This window comes from Camelus bactrianus, chromosome 5, assembly GCF_048773025.1.
Source record: "Camelus bactrianus isolate YW-2024 breed Bactrian camel chromosome 5, ASM4877302v1, whole genome shotgun sequence".
Lineage (NCBI taxonomy): Eukaryota > Metazoa > Chordata > Mammalia > Artiodactyla > Camelidae > Camelus > Camelus bactrianus.
In genome coordinates this window covers 27,359,687-27,379,432 of record NC_133543.1, presented here as the reverse complement: position 1 = coordinate 27,379,432, position 19,746 = coordinate 27,359,687, and the positions used below count along the sequence as shown (strand labels likewise).

General features: G+C 40.6%; 1 protein-coding gene across 4 annotated transcripts in view; it reads right to left on the bottom strand.

Annotated features, from left to right (window-relative positions):
- SPOPL (speckle type BTB/POZ protein like) overlaps window positions 1-8,797 on the bottom strand; it is a 61,356-nt gene extending 52,559 nt beyond the window's left edge. For 2 of the 4 annotated variants that reach the window (XM_074363583.1, XM_074363585.1), the window contains exon 1: window positions 8,640-8,791. The gene's annotated coding sequence lies outside the window, so the exon portion shown is untranslated. Of the gene's footprint in view, window positions 1-8,639 lie in introns of all 4 variants that reach the window. The other 2 variants (XM_074363584.1, XM_074363582.1) reach the window with 2 other exon arrangements.
- Window positions 8,798-19,746: the final 10,949 nt, after the last annotated feature.

Sequence of the window (19,746 nt, the reverse complement as noted above, 5' to 3'; positions counted from 1 at the left end):
TATTTACAATTTATCACTGTAAACACAGAACCTGGCATTTAATAGTTGGTCAATTTATAGAGTAAATGGATGATGTGAGCTCAAAACAAAAAGAACAAAAAAAGGCAAAAGTGGGAATAGGGAAAAAATAAGTTCAAAGGAAGGCCTTAACCTATTTTTATATCAGAGTACATGACAAGATTCCAAATCTCAAATGAAGCAACAGAAACATGTACATATTAAAACCATTAAAATAAATAAAAACAGCCTCACCATTACTTTTCCTCATTATACTTCATTATGCAGAAGTTGGATGTCTTAACTAAAATTTTTAAATGGTTCTTTAATATTGAAATCCTTTAAAAATATTTCTGAATGAATTCCTTATGAGGTTGACAGGAATTGTTAAGTATATCACAGGTTATTTTTAAGACATCCATCATAGCATGTCAATATTCTGACTAAATATGTCATAACAGAATTAAAAGGAAAGCAGATTTCAGCTGAATCTTTATACAGTGGTACCAATTTAAATATCAAAAACATCAAGACTACAATCTTACATTAGTCTTAAAAGACAAATTAATGTAATACTTAAAAGACAAGTTAATAAAATGCACAAAACACCAATAAACCACTTGATAAGGCTCTTTTTCCCTTCCTTTCAAGCACACCATCTACTTAATATATCTTAGATCAGAAACATCATCACCCTTTTTAACTAACCAACATTTACACAAAACACTGTACGTGGAAAGCACTATTTAAATGTAAATATAACTCATTTAGTTCTTATAACAACTCTTACAAGGTTATCCTGTTATCCTTTCCTTTTTACATATGAGAACACTGAGGCAGAGATGCTAAGTAACTTGCCTCAAGTCACAAAGCTATTAAAAAGCAGACTGGATGCTCTCTTTTAACTTCTATGCTACATTACCTAGCAATCTCTGAAGTAAAGCAAAACTAAATTTATCCTGACTTCACTTGATGTTGGGAAGTTATTTTGAGGGCCTTGGGTGACAACCATAAAATGAAGCACCACTAATAGCACATTTCATAAATTCTACGATCCCATTTTTTTTCATATTTTATCATGTCTGAAATTGTTGGCATTTTACAATTGTAATTGACAGTGCTCTCCCTCCTTGGAGTACATAAAATAATGCATCTGGTAATTGATGGCAAGTATGATTCAGAAGCTTATGGTATGACCTATATATACCTCATGGGTTAGTGATAAGAAGTAAATGAGATAAAATACCTAAAGTACTTGACAACTCTGGTATAACTACTTTAAAAAAGGATATTTCTTCCCTTTAAACCAAAATGACCTATGAGGAAAATCCCATGTAAAGGTATGTTTACACTGTAGTAAGTTGTCAGTTTCCTAGGCCCATGTTCAACAAAACCTGGCTATATTCTGCTAGGAAAAAATACTGGTTTCATTATACAACTGGACTTGGGTGGGGGAAAGGCAGACAGATAAAACAACAGTGAAAATGAGACACCTGAGAAAACAGAAATTATCAACAGTAAAGCATAAATCAAGATACCTTCCAAATACCACTTGATTCAAGCCAGTTCTCAAATGCCTCTGATAAAACGCTAACATGAAAAAGCATTTTAACTTTTAAAAAATACACTTTGAATGCAGTCAGAAATGATCAAATATGCTTGGTGTGTGCCCATGCCCCACTTGAGCTTTTCTAACAAAACTTGACAGGTTAAACTTAACCGCCATGTTGAATAACTAGTTAACAAAGGTTTAAACTGATCCTAAGAGTCGCCACACACACACACTAATTAATTAAATAAAATTCAAATCATTTAAATATTCCTGGGCCAATGCTTGTCTCGATAATTTCAGGATGAATTAATATTCCTTTTGTGGGGGGTGCTTTTTGTCTTACAGGATGAAAACTACCTTTCACAGGAATTTCCCACTAAAACACCAAAAATTCTATCCAAATTACAACTAAAAAAACCTACCTTGAACCAACTGTACTCCTTAACTAAAAACCACTTCATCTGAGGGGGGCAGGTACAAATGCATTTTCATAAGGAAAAACTGTGAAATTTGCTTCAGAAAACATACCCAGACTGGAAACAATGGTATGATATCTTCTTTGTTAACAAATTTCAAATATATTTAAAAAGCATCAAACTACTTCTTAGTTACACTACAACCTTTGAGATCTTGAATTACCTAATATCACAGTAAAACCTCTTTTTTGTTACTTTTAATTATTTTTATTTCTGTATTACTTTTTGCTTAAGTGAATAAACAACCTATACCAACCATAGTTTGAGGTAACGCAATTTTATATTTGTAGATAAAATTTCTTACATCTATTTTTTATCTATGTAAAGTTCTGTTTAGCATAGTTATATGATACAATTCACAATTTAATGCTAATAATTATCCTGTCCTCCTTTAGAACATGTACACAAGTCTGAAGAGTATCAGAAGGGTCCTACTTATGTATCTAAATAAAAGACCTGGGAAAGTGTACCTGTAAGAACCATAATATATGAAAAGCATACAGTTGCCATACAGGAATTTATTAAGATTTAAAACTAAAAACCAGGGAGAAGACAAGAGCAAAAACCAGCAAGAACTAATAAAAATGAATTTTTAAAGTTACAATTTAACATAAAATGTAAGGAAGACTGCCTTGGCAGATCAGAATAAAGCAATGTTTCTATAAGAACTTAAGAAGGTATTTCAGAAGCAAAAGTTTTGGTAGAGCCCACCCTCCTGTTATTTTAAAGCAGATGTCTTCTAGAACTTCTACTTACTGTGTTTTAAAAATCCATTTTAACATCATTTTCTCTTCTAATGTACTATTTTCTGTGAGACTTTAATCTCGTCAATTAAGCTTTTTGCCAACAATGGCGATGGCTTTTTTTTTTTTTAACAGCATTCTTCATAAAGTAATCCCTGAAGATGAACTATGTTCTACTATGGTGCAAGACTTAAGTCTAGGGACATTTAGACAACTATCTAAAATAGCATTTAAGGTACCAGCAGACTGTTATTATTCCACTGAGCCCTTTTCAACGACCATATACCTGATGTTTAACAGTAAACTCTCAGCAATCCCCACCAATGCCTTCACTTTCAATTCTCTAAATTTGAGAAAATGTTGTATGTGTAAAATTTCTCCCATCAAAAAAAAAAAGGCATAACCAAAATATTTAAGTTATACTATCAGTTACTTACTTAATGATTGTACAAGTACAGGTGTAATATATAATATAAAGCTAACCAGCAAAAACAAAACACCACCTTGGACAATAAATACTATGACAAAGAAAATCTTTAAATCTTGAAGGTATTCAGAGATATCTCCATGGTCAGTGACTAAATGGGTGGTGAGGATATTAATCAAAACAGCAAACAGAAAGAGGTACAAGTCCAGGAGAAAAACCTTTGAATACTATGGCCAACCTCTCTAACCTACTACCCATATGCTATAGTTACAATTTCTTGCCTTAGCCTTTGCATGCTTTCAAAATAAAGTCCTCTATCATTGCACTGTCCTCTCCATTTCCCCACTTGTCTTTCAGAAACACTCTGCCCAGCACTCTTTCCTTAAAAAGCGTTCCCTTAATGCCCCTTCTCTGTGCTTACAAGGCAACCTGAATAAATTGCTATGACAGCACTAATCACACTAAAAAATACTTAACTGTCCACTGCCCCTAGACACCGAGGTCTAACTGCATTCCTAAAAGTCTAGTATGCAATGCTTGATAAACAGTACTTTAAAAACATTCTATCTGAATGTTTTGAATGAATGAGTTGTAGAGTTTGAGATGCTTATAGAACATCCAGATGGTGATAAATAGAAACATGGGTCTGAGCTCAAGAAGGAAGATATGGCTCATGCTATAGATATAATTTTATCCTAAATATAGGATTGTTGCTTTGGCAGATTAAAACAAAATTCATCATCAAATGGTTTATGGACGGACTGACTACTAAGACATAAAAATTTTCTCCAGGTTGCTAAAAACAATATGCGTTTTTCAGTTTCCAACTTAACTGACTTCTCAGCTTCATTCAACATAGTTGATTAGCCACTCCTCCTTTTTCAGTCTATTGCCTTAGCTTCAGTGATACCAAGGAAAATTTCCTCCAACCTCTGGCTACATCTTCTCAGTATTTTTTCTTGATGTAAATGCTGAAGATTCATAGCGACCGCATCCCTTTATATTCTCTCTCTCTACTCTCTCCTTAGGCAATCTCATCCCCCACCTTCTACACTAAGACATTCATTATCAGCTATATACTAATTATTCCAAACAATTATGATCAATACTCCCCCCAACCCCGTTTCCAGAAACTAAGAAAAAACTGCTCCTCCCCCAGTATTCCCTGTTAGGCACAAGAACTGCTGACCCTGGAAATCAGCTTTTTCCTCTCCCTAGACCCTCAAATCTAATCCATCACCAAATCCTATCAACTTTACTTCCCAAATATTTGTCAAACCCAGCTACTTTATCTCTATCACTGCCAGTCTGGATCCGAGATTCCATCATCTCTTGCCTAAATTACTGTAACAGCTGAACTCAGTTTTACTCAAAGTGTGATCTGTGGACCAGTACTGACCCAAGAACTATTGCTGGTGTGAGATAAGGTAAATACAGAAACTGAGAGAAAGCATTTAGAAGTTTTTATAGCAATCTGACAGACACTGCCATGACATCCATTTTATTATTAGTAAAGTACCAGCACAAATCAGAAAGTAAAACAAAATAAAACAGGTCCTTCACCACAGGTAAGTTTGAGAAGTTCTGGCCTAACTGGTCTCTCTGCCTTTACACTTGCCTCTCTCCAATCTGTCTCCACAGAGCAGCCAAGTGATGTTTTTAAAGCACAAATTTAAATGACATTCAGCTATTTGACATTCTCCAGTGGCTTCCCACTGCTTAGGATTAAGTACAAAATGCTTAGCAAAAATTGACCACTGTGATCTGCTCCAGTCTCATTCCACATCACCCAGCCTCACAGGCTAAGGTCCAGCCTCTACAGAACTTTTCAGTTCTAGGAAGCTGAACTTCCCAGCATCACTTGGGTGCTTCCGGTTTACCCTTCAGGCTTTAGCCTAAGTCATTTCTTCAAACATTCCCTGATACATTAGTGGGCTTTCGTTGTTTACAATAATTTTCCTTTGTGGCAATTATCCTAACTAATTATTATTTTTGTAACTATTTGGTTAGTTTCTTTATTTCCCAACACCCTCTGGCCCCAAGAATACAGGTACATGCTTTCCATAACTTGAGTCACCAGGGCCTAGCACGCTGCCTGACACAGATCAGATGTTCAATAAACTTCAGCTAAGTGAATAAATCTAAGTCAGAAAACAAAATTGTGAGCAGAATCACTGAAATGTAAATTCCTTTAATATCTAGTCATATGTAAGATTTGGGATAAATATGTATACCAGGTGCTTTATAAAAGTTAAATCTCCTTTACTTCCCTAAACAACGTAAAAAGACAAGGAAACCTCACTGTCAAGATTTTAAAAAAAGGTTTTTCAGAAAGGTGAAAAATTTGGTCTAACGTAACCAACAAAGAATTGGAAGGTGGGAAGGTCTCAGAGGCAACAAAGGGTAATAGACTCTATAGCCACACTGCCTGGCTCCATTGCTTCCTTAGCTGTGTAATTTTGTGGAAGTTAAATAATCTCACTATTTCTCGGGTTCTTCATTTGTGAAATGGAGATACAGTAAAGCCTTCTTCAAAGGATTGTTAAGAGGTTTAGACAAGTTAATATAGAAAAATCATTTGAAAGAGTAGGTGGCATAGTGTTTTATAAGTATTAGCAATCATTATCTTTAATAGTACCAATGCTCTTATAAAACAATTGTATCCATTTACTTGCTTATTGTCTGTCAGTGCCACACCAAGATATAAATTACAAAAAAAAAAAATAATAAAAAAGCAGAGTCTGTATTATTATCCTCTAATGGAACTTTTCTTAAAGACTTAAACCCTATAGAAACTGAGTTAAGTGACTATTTCCTCAGTTCTCTCTCTCAAGGATAGGACATGGCTAGTACCATTTTAGGTACAGAGAGTAGTTGATTCATTACATACCTTGGGGCTTGTAATGAGCATTAGGGCTTGATATTTACTGGACCCCTGGTTGAGAAGGGTGCTTTTATGTATCCCCAGTGACTTGCATGAAGTAGATGCTCATTAAATATTTTTGGAAAGGATGAACAGTTACAAAACCAAAGGCATACTCCTCAACATAAAGTAGATACTAATTGTCAATCTTATTCCATTCCTTGAAAGCTCCTATAAACTTTAAAAGTATGATTTCACAGGAGTCATTTTTCTTAAACTGGGACATTGCATTATTCAAAGCCAAAAATACAGAATACAGACAGCAGGAAAGCCAAGAAACAGAAACCAATGCTGGCAGTGGAAATGCCAGAGGTGGAAGCAGCAAGAGATGGAAGACAGGTAGAATTTGGATATGCAGGGGAAAGAGCAAAGGTTATTCTAGGCCAGGGAACAGCACAGGCAAAGGTAGTGTCACCCAAGGCTTAAAGTACATTCCATTGGTGACACAAAACAAATTTGAAGCTACACAGGCAAACTTCTTTATTCTGATAGTTCCAGATGTACATATTTTTACATTAATTAGGACAGCAAATTGTGATTTCAAATTTTTACTATTTATAACAACTCTAAAGTTAACAGTGCCTATTTGAACAACTTAATGAGTTGTTTAAAAAAAGTATCAAGAAAATAATAATGCACAGGAGGTAAGTAAGTATGACAAATAATTGTCAGGGTTTTAAAGAGGGAGTAAAATTTGGGAAACATCAAGGCATGATAAAGAAAACATGTTAACAAAAGAGAGAAAAACCACCAGTCTTCTGAATTAAGCCATAGCTCTATCCTCAATAGCAATTCAACATAAAGCAGGTAAGTGTGAAGGATCGACCAGTTTTGAGTGTTTAATTGCAGCACTAAAATTCTTATTGGTAAAATCATCATTTTTCACAATGATAAATTCTGCTCTATCAATTCAACTTCAGTTATTCTCCAAACAAGGACAAAATTTTAAAATTTCAAACAGGTACCTGAAATTGGGACTGAGCTGCTTGTAGCCCGGTAACTTACTTGCAAACAGGGAGCTAAAACTCTGTACTTTTCACACTAGAAGGAATTAATTTATATAGTAACAAAATATGAATCATAGCTACATCAAAAAGGGTGTTAAATAAAAAAAAAAAAAAAAAAGGCAACAAGACAGCTTTCCATTCCCACCTTCCTCTCTCAAAATTAACCTACCAATAGCCAAACCAAGCCAAGCTAGGAGACGATGATAGAAAGCCATTACAGAACTCTTACCACGTGCCAGGCACTATTGTATTTTACCTGCATTAAGTTATGCAATTATCACCACCATCTTATGATGTTCATCACTATCCCCATTTTACAGCCGAAATAATTCTGAAGCATAGAGATTAAATAACTTGCCCAAGGCCAGAGCCGGTAACTGAAAAGGCAGGGGTTTAGATCCTGACAGTTCAGCTAGAGCCTGAGCTCTTAACCACTAGGCACCAAGGCACCATTTCTCTCAAGAATAAATAGGATGATAATTTGAAATAGTCCACCTTTCCCATGATGGCAGGAGAGATGTAGTTTTCCAAGGTATGAAAATTTTATTACTTAAGTTTTCAGTCTACGAAACAGGAGATTCGGCTATAAGGAAAAATTGTAAAGATGAGCATTATAATCAATCTAGGCCCAGGAGTATTCAAATACAAAGCATCAGAAGCCTCAAAGGTATGACACTATTCACAAAGAAAGAAGCCAAAAGTTGGAATAAGCAGGTGAATCCTATTTCTGCTAATCTACTGCTTTGAGGGAGAAAATCCTACCCTCCTCTTCCCTTTTTGTGATTCAGTACACAAATGCATAAATTCAAGAGAAGTGAGGGGAAAGGATAGCAGAAAGGAGTAGAAAGGGGCAAAGTCAGGACCTGGACCCTAAACCGCAGAGTTAGCTGGAGGCACCTGGTGCACGTGAGAGAGAATTTATGAGAGAGCAGTGTGTGCTTGTTGGTAGGGAGGTAGAAGGCACAGCCACTGCAATGGGGTGGAGGTACCGAGTGGTCTGGCTGGAGACCTGAGAACTCACCCTAAAATGGGCTCACAGGGATAGTTTGCAGGGTACATGTTTGGGACAAGGAGGTACGGACGTGAACGCGGGGGTGGGAAGCAGTTTCTCGCTGTGGGAAGTACTCAGGGTGGGACGAAGAGACCAGGGCAGAAAGCGGAGGGCTTGGAGGTCTACAGGTATAAAGGTGGGAGACAGGAAAAGGGGGCAAGACTGGTGGAGGGAAGTCGGGGGGAATCCCGGCCGACGGAAGCTGGGAAATCAAGGCGGGGGGTGGTTCCCAAGGGGAGGTACAGACTTGCGATGTTAGGGAGGTCCAGGGGGCGGAGGTGGGGCTGAGGGGCGGGAGCGCAAGGCACGCCTCAGGAGAGGGGGTCCGGGACCAGGAGGGATGGGGGCGCCGAAATGGGGGAGAGGGAGGCCACTGAGCTCCACTGCAGGTGAGTCCCGGGGAAGAGCGCGCGGCAAGCGGCCAAGGCTGCGGCCGGGACCCCGGAGGGGGAGGGGCACTTACCCGGACGCTCGGGGCGGCGGCGGGCAGTCCCGGCGGCGGCTCCTCTCCGGCTGAGGTGATGGCGGCGAGTCCCTGTGGCGGCCGCCTCCGCCGAACCGCATCCCTCCTCCCCGGCCCGCCCTCCTTCCCTATCTCCCGCTCCTAAACTTCTTCCTCGGGATAAACAAACCCGCCGCCAGGGGCGGCCGCCTCCGCCGCTCCCGCCCCCGCGCAACCCTCCCCCCCCGCCCCGGGCCCGCCGGGCTCCGGCTTCCGAGTTGCGACTCCAGTCCCAGCCCAGCCCGCGAGGGCGCGTGCGCGCGGCGGCGGCGGCGGCTCGCGAGGCGCTTCCTCCCTCCCTCCCGCGCCGGGCACTTCCGGGCCGGGCCGGATCCGCCGCGGGGTTTTGAAGGTAGCGGCCGCCGTTTGCGCCGGACCGTGGGCTTCCAGCCGGGGGTTCCGCAGCCCGGACCAAACCGCACTTGTGGGGACATGGCGAGGTATATGGTCCTTCGACCCAGCATAAAACTCTCCTTTCTTAAAAAGCCCACTGATAACGCCTCCGAACTGGTCTGATCGATCCACGCAGGGTGCGAGGGGCGGCAAGTGTTTCTGCGCACGGTTTCCTTAGGAAGCCAAGGTACAACTTCTCCTGAGCCCCTCGTGAGCCCGGAACTATATGAACTGTGAAACAAAAAGAGCAGTATACCGTCTCCAAAGAGAAATAAAGACGACACTCTGGTAGACCAATGAAGGGCCGCGGTGGAAGGGCTTTCGTTTGGAGGAGAAATCTCAGGCTTAGGAGAGGAGGGGTCCGCCGAGGGGCGGCTGAGGATGCTTGTGAAGCACGGAAGAGCCGGCGGCATCCCGAGACTGGAAGTTGGCAAATAGTGCTATATCTAAGCAGATGTCCTAAGAGATGAGAGGGCTGCCTCACAGAGTTCAGAGAAAGGTGATTACAGCACTACTTTGGCAGTCTTACTAGCGTATTTAACACAAAAAACGTGCGTGGAATACAACCAGCGCCAGCCAGATTTTCAAAGATCAGCGTAATCAAGAGTTCAAAGTTACCTTAGGCCAAGAGTTAACAAACAAGTGGAAGTGAGCATTGCTGTATTGGGGACTATGGGAAGAGGAAATATTAGTGCAGAATTTCATGTTCTCCAAATATGAACCAAAACCAGTTAAAATTATTTGCTGTACTTATTGTGAGTCACTCATGCTATGTGACAGAAACAGTGAAAGATACATGTAAATTTTGCCCAGACCTTTTGGCTGTGTCAACCCCTTATCACTAACACCCTTTTACTAATCAACCATTGTTAGTCACTAATAAATGTAATATGCACAAGGAATCAAATTACAATAAACCCTTCAAGTAGATTGCCAATTGGGAGTTAAGAAATGAGTGGTACTTGGTGACTCTTGACACTTGACTGAGTTCTAGTTGGGGATTGGTTCAATAAACTTCCACCACAAGGATATCAGATTGCTCTTCAGGGTATTCTCAGTCTTTCCCCTAGGCTTGATCTCTTTGCAGTGACAGAATATATCATCATTTTCCTTGCAGTATTCAGTGACTTTATCCACTGATAAAATAATAATAAATAGTAAGAGTAAATATGGCTTGTAAATAATGCTAACAAAAATGTGACCTTTTGGCAAAGTAAAAGATGGCTCCACGGTCAATAAACTTGGATTAAAGTTGGATGCTATATTACCTGTCCCCTAAAGAACTTCCTTTCCTGACTTGATTTCCTACTTGCTGGATACCTATTGGAAAACTAGACTCTTACAATAGGTTTTAGTTTATTGCTGCTGTAAGTGACTTTAAAAAATAGAGAAATAAGTAACAGCTGTATCACTGGTGTTAGTGTGATACACACTGTGCTTCCAGTCATCTATCAGGTTTGCTTTGCTCAAGGTATTAGCCGTTATGACCATTCAGCTCCTTAGACCCCTAGAAACTGTATTCCTTTAGCTGCTCATTGCCACTGGTTTCTATAGGAGACCATTCAAATTGCTCAATGGATGTGGCTGACTTAGAAGTTCTACTACTTATTGTAGTAATATGTTGGCAGTTAGTAAAGATCAGAAGAGCCATTCTCTGAGCTTAATGCACACAGATGAGGATCAGATTTTGGATCTTCTTGACTCACCCCTTGACTCAACTAAGCACCTAGTTTGATAATTTAGTGACTGCAGCATCTTATTCCTCTTTTCTAAATTAAACATCATGGTTCCTCCAATTTCATGGCACGATGGACTTGCCACTGCCTTCCATACCTGTTTTGTACTATCATTTTCCAATTCTGATTGTCAAACCTAAAGCATATAGTGGCAGACAATTCACAAATCCATTATTATCTTCTGTTTAGAGATCAAAAAAGTAATAATGTGCTTGTTAGCAAACATGGTTATACTTGATGAAGACTAAATTATGTGCTCTCTGAGCTTCCCTGGACGTTTTGCTCATAGCCCTACCCTTGTTAATGTGGTCCACCAAGTCCTTTGATCCTAATGAGCTGGTTTCCCCATAACTTTCTAATCATTATACCCTCCTATCTTAAATTTTCTTCAAGGGAACCAAACTCAGGCCTTCCCACAAGCCAACATTTGTGATCAAACACTTAAAATAACATTTAGTGTTTGGAATTTAGGTGGAAAGAACAATTCATCTGCTAATTATTTTTCACTGTTCCATTAGGCCTTTTATCTGGAAAAAAAACACTAACACCCTTTTTCAATAACCTGTAAATTACAGGTAATTTCATTTTCTCTTTCCGTGTCTCCATTTCTTTCTGTCTTTGGCTTTTCATCTTTTACATCTTGCATATGAAGTCCTAGTTTTGCAGTACTTCTGCATTATATAATACTTTTTAAGGATCTAAAAACTTCAGACCTCTAGCATTATACCTACAACTGTTGTGTAGTGATGCCTATAGTGAAAAAAAAGGGCCAGTAAGTTTGATGTGCTTATCATTCAAAAATCACTCCCAGAAAACTGAGAACAAGACCCACTCAGAACTCTGAGAAACAAGGTCTTATGTCTTTTAAGTCCTTCACTGACACCCTTATTTTCATGTTTCCAGCCACATTTTATCAAGTATTTCTAGATGCCCCCTTGTTTCAAATGCATTCATATATTTAATACTTTGGTCCTTTGGATAATCTGTCAGGTCTACTATAGGAGAGATGATTTTTGTTGTTCTTCTATCACCATGTGAAGAGTAAGGGTTGAGTTGCACTTCACTAGTCAGCATACTGTTACATTTTCTAGATGTTTAATTAAATATTAATCAAGTTTAAAACACTTTAGAGGCTCTTAAACCATCAGTAATTCCTAGATACTGGATCAGTAATGCCCAATGAATGAGAAATAACAGTACTTCTACCTACACAATATATCACCTTGGAAAAATCTTGGTCACCCTACTTGCAAGTCCTCTATTCACAATGTAATAAGAGGAAAACAACAAAAATGATCTCTTCTACCAGAATGTCCAAAGCCCCTACAGCATGTCTCCAGGCGTGCCCTGAGAACGCTCATCCAAGGTTACTTACAGTTGCTGGAAATTTTTTTACTGTGCCAGGATCCAGGTGGTCGCTGCTGCCATGATCTAGTAGTCCCTGATGACCTCTCCTTTCTTCAGCTTGGCCAGCTAAGCTCTCTCCTCTGCTGGTGCCCTGGCCCTGCCCCTTCTCTGATTCCCAGGTAACCTGAGAAGTTGCGGTTGATTCTGGACCCTGGCGATAGTCCTGGGGGAAGCCTGGAGCTCTCCACTGTGCTCTCCAGCCAGGGTCACCAGCCTCTGCAGCAGCCCCAAATGGCTCTAGAGGTGCAGCTGCTCTGTCTCCTCCTCTTTTATCTCTGCTCAGTCATCACAGTGTCTCCAGGTCAGGGTCTTTGGTCCCCTCCCAAAGAGACACACCCTAAAGCCTATCAGGGCAAATTCTGGCTAGAGGAGTTTATTTAAGCATCTGCCCCTGCAACGCCCACCTGGAGGCTCTCTGCCTCACTAGCCTTCTCCCAGATAGTTGGGGTCACTTCACTCCAGTGCCCTTTGACCCTGCCTCAAGAAAATGGCAGCTCCATGGCCATTTTCTCTGGACACATGAAGGAGCCCTGCCTCCATAATCTAGGATAGGCTCCTGTTTCACTCAGACCAGGCACTCCCCCTCCAAGGGGAGGCATATGGAATTGGGCCCTGCTCGAGACCAGCAATCTAGAAGTCCTAGAGGGCGCCTCGGGTGAGCTCCTGCGGTGTTCCTGGGACTGCCCTGTAGCCAATCAGACACAAGGTGAACCCGGGAGCCTTGGAACCTCTGTGCCTCAGTGTTCCCTGATTTGCCGCTTTTCCCCTACTCTGCAGCCTCAGGACTGAGTTCCCCAGTTTCTCCCCTCGCTTCTGCCGCCTCCCTGCTTTGGAAACTAAGCTCTGCTGTCTAGCTGTTGCCAAATCTGCATTCACACCCCTACACCGCACTGAGTGGCCACCTGCCTCCAGATGGTTCCCTCTGCTATTCAGAGCCCTTCACTGCCAGCCTGCCTGCCAGGATTGGAAATCCTGGTATGGCCATTTCCAAAATTAGAAACCAGACTGAACCATCTCTGGGGACACAGCGCCTGCACCTCTCGGCACTCGGTCAAGCCTAACCTCTGTGACTGTCCCAGACACCCTGCCCCCAAGCCTCTCTTCCCACTCCTCCCCCACATTTCTGGCCTAGGTGATTTGGTTTTTTTGCCTTGCCCTCCCTGCCCGTCCATCCTTGCCGAAGTTTTAGCATCCTCGACCTTCTCTGCCTGAACTATGCCAGGCTGGAGAAGGGCCAACTCAAGGGCTATATAAATCCCAGATTATATAGGCCTCTTAGAGGCCTCATCCCACATGCTATCAAACACTGAAAAAGTGTAGCCACATAGCCATATCTCACATGAAAAATACGATGTTTTGTTATGCAAAGTGAAATCGATTTAATTTTCCTTTTGAAATATTTATTAATTTCAGTTTTCAGTTTTCTTTGTATTTTAGAGCCAAGATGTTTTCTTTTCCAGCCCTCAATTTGATAAAACCTGGAAAGCTTATGGGGCCCTGGGAGCTGTGCCTATAGTGAGAACCTGAGCCTTAAAAGGATTAAAAAAATGGCTCTGGGAGGGAGGGAGGTAAGCACTTCCACACTTGGCCTCTGTCTCAAGATTTCTCCCTGCGAACCGCATCATCACTTAAATGTTTCTCCTCCTTAGTTTTTAAGAACCGGGCTTCTCTGTTTGATCCCTGCCTTGGTAACTCACCTTTTACCCAGGCTGCTCACACATGCCACACCCCTTATTCCCAAAGCCAGCTGGCCAGTCGGGGATTTCACAGCATCACCGCCCGACCCCTAGCCTGCCTTTCACAGTGCTCCTTCCACCACTGAGGGCCCCACGGTATTGTCTTAAAGCCCCCTCGCCTCCTGAGACTGCATCTTTCAACTATGACATTTGCTTGCTTGACCCTGGAGATATGATGCTGTTCCATACTGGACCCTTGGAAGCCTCCAGCTGGATCCAGCTCTCTGGCGTCCCTGACCCCACCGCCTGCCCTACCAGGCAGGTCCTGGACTGCATTTTGGATGCTTCAGTCTTACCCTGTCTGCTAGGACTGACCAGTGAAGCCCACTTGTGTCTGAAGCAGAATAGCTACCAGGGAGGGGGTAGGATATAGCTCAGTGGTAAAAAGCAGGCTGCACGATGTCCTGGGTTCAATCCCCGTGTAACTCCATTAAAATAATAATAATAATTAATAAATAAATAAAGCCCACCCTGGTTCCCAGCCATTCCAAAGGCCACACCCACCAGCACGGGGCTGGGTTAAAAGAAAGAAAAAAAAAAAAAAAAAAACTACCAGAAATCACACTTTACATTTTTACCTGCTCACATTTCTCTGTTTTGAGCGTCTCCTTCCCTGGAGGAGTTGCTATTTATGCCTCTGTTACATGCAGCCTCACTGCTACACTTCTTGGGAGGTTTTCCTGATTACTCATTATTGCCGATTGAGCTTACAGACAAGAAACCAAAATGTCCCCGGCAGTTACCCCAGATTACATCTCTTCTAAATATTAACCATTAGTTGCTAAAATAGCCATTAGAAGTTTGTTTGGCTTTTACTTTCCAGGATTTCTGGGTTTTATACTAGTGATTCTATAATTTCAGTATACTTCTTAAAATGGAATTATGCATATTCAATGCACACAACGAACCAGTTCAGAGGGAGAGCCTGCAGCAATATATTATTGCCTCTTTAGTTTCCTTCCTCAATTTCATTTCCTCCAGAAAGAAAATTAGGCTAGGCTTTTAAAAATCGTGTTCTGCTACAGTCTACAATTTTGAGAGGTCAGGTGATGAATGTTTTTATTTTCATGTTGTCAAGAGCTCAGCAAGAATTTGTTTCTGTTGTGAATGTGGAGTCTACTGTGTGCAAAACAGGTGTGACCAAGCCCCAGCTTCCTCTCTGAACACTTGTTAGAGCTGTTTTCTTTCTTTTGTTCCATTTTTTATTGTAATCACTTAACCATAAAAGGTCTGAATATTTATACAAAATGTTAATGTGCTTCATTTGTCAAATTCCTTTTCTTTTCTGAGTTTGACTTTTATTTATTTGTTTGGTCCAGGATAGACTTAAGATATGTTTTCCTTGGCTTGAAGGAAAACTTGATTTAGGTCCCGGAACATTCCCGTGATGCTTTGCACTAATTCGTGGTGTCCTTCCGTTGGCATAATGCCTAAAGGATGTGCTGTGGTTCTGAACCCGTTTACCTTCCAGTCCATCCCTTGTCCTTTCCTTTCTCTGCTCCACATCTTTCCCAGGCTCCTGAGTCAACTGGCCTCCTGCCGGATTAGGCCAATAGGAGGCACTGTCAGGGTCCTGGAGGGAGGGAGGAGAGAGAAGTCAGTGTCTTATTCCCGCTCTTTTTCTGCCTGAGCACCCTCCCCTGCAGCAACTATGTTTTCTCCCAGGCTCCAACTCTTGCTGCTGGACAAGCCTACCACGGAATCAGCCCTGGCAAGACCACCTCTTCCTTCCCGCCTGTTTAGAAGTGTAATGGTTTCCTGTGGTTGCTAATCCCTGGATTCTTCTCTGTTTTTTTCCATCATCTGTGCAATGGATTACTTGTGTCAAATCCTCTGTTCCAAGTAATGAGTGTGGTTTCTGTTTTTCTGGTTAGACTCCACACATTTGTCCAGTTTATGTTTTCAGAAGGGCCTTGTCCTGTTAACAGGGGCAGAAATGATTTTCACAGAGAAGTAATCATTTTAAACTTAGGGATCCGTCTATGCTCCTCCATATGGCTTGGCTAAGGTCATTTTCTTTTTGCTCCTTACCTCCCATACTTGCTTCTCCCCTCCGATAATACCCAACCCACGCCCAGTCCTCTCCCACTCTCCATCCTTACAGCATATGACATCTGTCTTCTGGAGTCATATCCCCACAGATGCACAACAATTTGCTTTAATTTTTAAATCCCTTTTTATATAGTGTTCTTAACAAGAGTGTCACAGCTGTAGGATAGCAAAAAGGGCATTAGAGTTTCCATCCAGAATTTGAATTTGTGTGACTTTGCTTGAATCCCTTAGCCTCTTCCTGTACAATGGTGCTCTCGGTAGTAAAACAGGGGAAAGGAAGACTTCTTCATCAGAGCTATGAAGAGAAAATGGGATTAAAACATATGCAAGGACTTCGTAAATGATAAAAGGTAAGACATTATTTTAAAACAGTAAATAAGATTAGTTATTTTTTCTTGAAACAAAAGTAATTTTAAAAGCTAGCACAAAGATATTTCTCAGTTGGAATGTACACTGAAGTTGAATAGCATCACACAGCCTTCATCTAACATGGAATTTCTCAATCTCAGTTCTATTGACATTTGGGGCTGGATAGTTCTTTGTTGTATGTAGGAGGCTGCTGTGTACATTGTAAAATGTTTAGTGGAATCCCCGCCTCTATCTGCTAGATGCCAGTAGCATCTTCCTCCTCAGTTTTGACAACCAAAACGTCTCTAAACAGTGCCAAATTTCCCCAGGAGAAAGGAAGGAGGAGGAAAAAAAAAACACCCCAGGTTGAGAACCACTGATCTAACCAAACCTACTTGGAAAAGTGTCACCTTTTTTTAATTTAAGCTGTTAAAAAAAAAATAAAGGAGCTTGGCTTTCAAAAAAGATTTTGGAAAAGGACTCTTAAAAATGCAATTCCGTCGTGAAACATAACCTGTTTAGAAACTCATAAACCCTGATGTGAAAGTCAGTGGTTATTGTCACAGCAGTCATGTGTCTTATTAAGTATTTATGCTGGAGAGCCTAATCTTCCTGCTGAATATTGTGGCTGGACAGCCTAACCAAGATGGGCTTTCTTCATACGATTAATACCTTTTGTTAGTTTTACTAGTATTAAAAAAAATACACTAATATTTTAAAGCTATCATACGTTGATATCTTTTGATGTCCTTTAAGGCAAAGAAACTCAAAACGAATGTGAGTAGAAACATATATTTCAGTCAGAATATGATTCAGATCTTCTGGGTCTGTCCTTATATGGACTACCTTGAGTAGCAGCAAAAGCTGGGATTTTGTGAGCATCACTGCTAGGTCATGGTCAGAATTTTTTGTATTACTATGATTCCTAACATGGTATTCTTATTTGCCATTGGGTTTCTAAGATACTGGAACCAAATCATAGCTACTTAACATCGAGAAATTATTGTTTTAAAAATATTGATTTCAGGTCTCCAAACATGTCTCTTCTAGCTTCTATTGTCAACAGATTTCTAAAACCAGTTTCCCATCTCCAGCCTGTGTCAGTTAGCTTTCTTACTAGCTTAAGAAAATATTGACCAAAGCAGATTGTAAAACAGGAGAAACAGGTTGCAGTGAAAAGGCTACTTTTGCTGGGAAAATAGAAAAGCTGCACTATCCTTAACATGTATATATTGCTAAGCTTTGTGGTCACACAACATCTCCGGGATTGGTAACAAGGATACTTAATGATTCAAGAGAATTAGATTCATTTCCTCATCTATGATTTTGCATTATCCTGGTTAATCTTCTTTGGGAGGTGGGGACTATAGGCCCCCTTTGAAGGACTTTTCAACATCAATAATATTACTACTATAATTAATACTATATATTGCTCTTGAAGATTTTTTTTTTCATAGAGTATTTCAATAAAAACAATCTTATGATTGAGGTAGGTGGTGTAGGTTTAGGATATAGACAGTGCCATTAAGCTGGGCCAGAAAGTTAGGGCCCTCTTATTTGTTGTCATACTATTGAATTTGAATGACTTTGGACCAGCCTTACCTCTACATTTACCACCATTTCCCCAGCTTATCACATATTACTTCTGGTCTGCAACTTTGCACCTAACAGACGTCTATGTACACATTTGGATCCACAAACTCTGCCAGAACAAAGCTTGGGCTAGTATCCCACACTACAAATGAAAATTCCTGAGTGGAATTCTCTTGTTTCTGGAGAAGGAATCCACTTGAAGTATCAGTGTTTGCCTCATCTATTTTTTAAGATCTTAGAAACAAAAAACTGTGTAAATATTTATAGAAATTACCTGAGCCAAATTTCCCATTCTCATCATAAATAAGGAAGGGAAGACCTTGAGGATGGGTCATTTCAGATTCCTTCCTCTGATTAAGAAAAGCTATATGGCCAAGATGGAATTACAGAGACTGGATTTACCCTCCCACCTGTAACAACCAAAACAAAATCAAAACAGACAAAATATGTGAAACAATGATTTTCAAGGCACTGGATATCAGGCAATGAATAACAGTGATTCTTGAAAGAAGGGAAACATAAGAGATGAGACCAACTCTTACCCCAGTGTATTCATTTGTGGGAGTTTTCAGGCCATTACATGTGGAAAAGGAGCCCAGGTAAGACAACTGAAGAGACAGAGGTGAGAGTCCAGGGAGATCAAAACAGTGAGAGTTAATAGGACGAGTGACAAAGGGGAGGGACCTGCACAGAGAGAACACTGACAGTCTGCAGAGGGACCCCTGTCAAATATTCAGCAGGGTCTTGATCAGCACATGCTGCTGAGGAAACTACATTGGGCTCAATAAAGAATCCTCTGGAAGCAAGGAGTAGAGGGAACCATGTCTAGAGCACACACATGGCCAGGAAGAGTGGCTGTTCTCACCAGCCAGGCTGGAAAAACTCATAATTCATAAGGCACAGGGTAGATTATTCAAGAAGGTCCTGCCTCATTAGTGGGGAATAATTAGCCCTAGACTAAGAACTGCTCCCAACCTGTTAAACAAACCAAAAAAGCAAAATCTGAAGGGACCAAACTGTTTCCAAGTAACTTATCATCATTCCTAAACAAAGCTCAAGAAAATCTATTGAGAATTCAAGAGTATCCAGCACCCAACAAAATAAAATCCACAAAGCATGCATGCTGTCAAAGACTACTAGGCATGCAAAGAAATAGGAAAATACAAGCATAATGAGGAAAATAACCAATAAGTCAAAACTGACCCCAAATTGCCACAGATGATATCATTAATAGAGAAGAATATTAAAAGTTACTGTGACTAATATTCTACATATTCAAAAAGTTAAGTAGAGATTTAAAAAGAAGATCCCAGTCATATTTCTAGAGATGAAAAGTACAATCTTCAAAATGAAAAATACACTGGATAGGATTAACAGCAAATTAGATATAGCAGGAGATAAGATTAGTGAATTCAAAGGCATAGCAATGGAAACAAAATGAAACATGGAGAGAACAGAGAATCAGTGAGTTGTGGGGCGACTTCAAGCAGCCTAGTGTATGGGTAGAGTCCCCACAGGAGAAAAGAAGGTAGGGACAAAAAAAATTTGAGAAAACATGTCCCCAGACTTAATAAAAACTATAAACCCACAAATCCAAAAAGATCAACAAAACTTAATCACAAGAAACATGAAGAAAATTACATCAAGGTCGCAGGGAGAAGTCAGTCTAACTGAAGATTGTGCAGTTCCTAGAGATGGGTACCAAGAGGTTATGTCACAGGTTTCTTGGGTCCTGATGTACAGTGTGAATAAATGCTTGCAGCTCTTAGCCCTTTTTTAGTCAATAAAGCACTTTTTAATGAA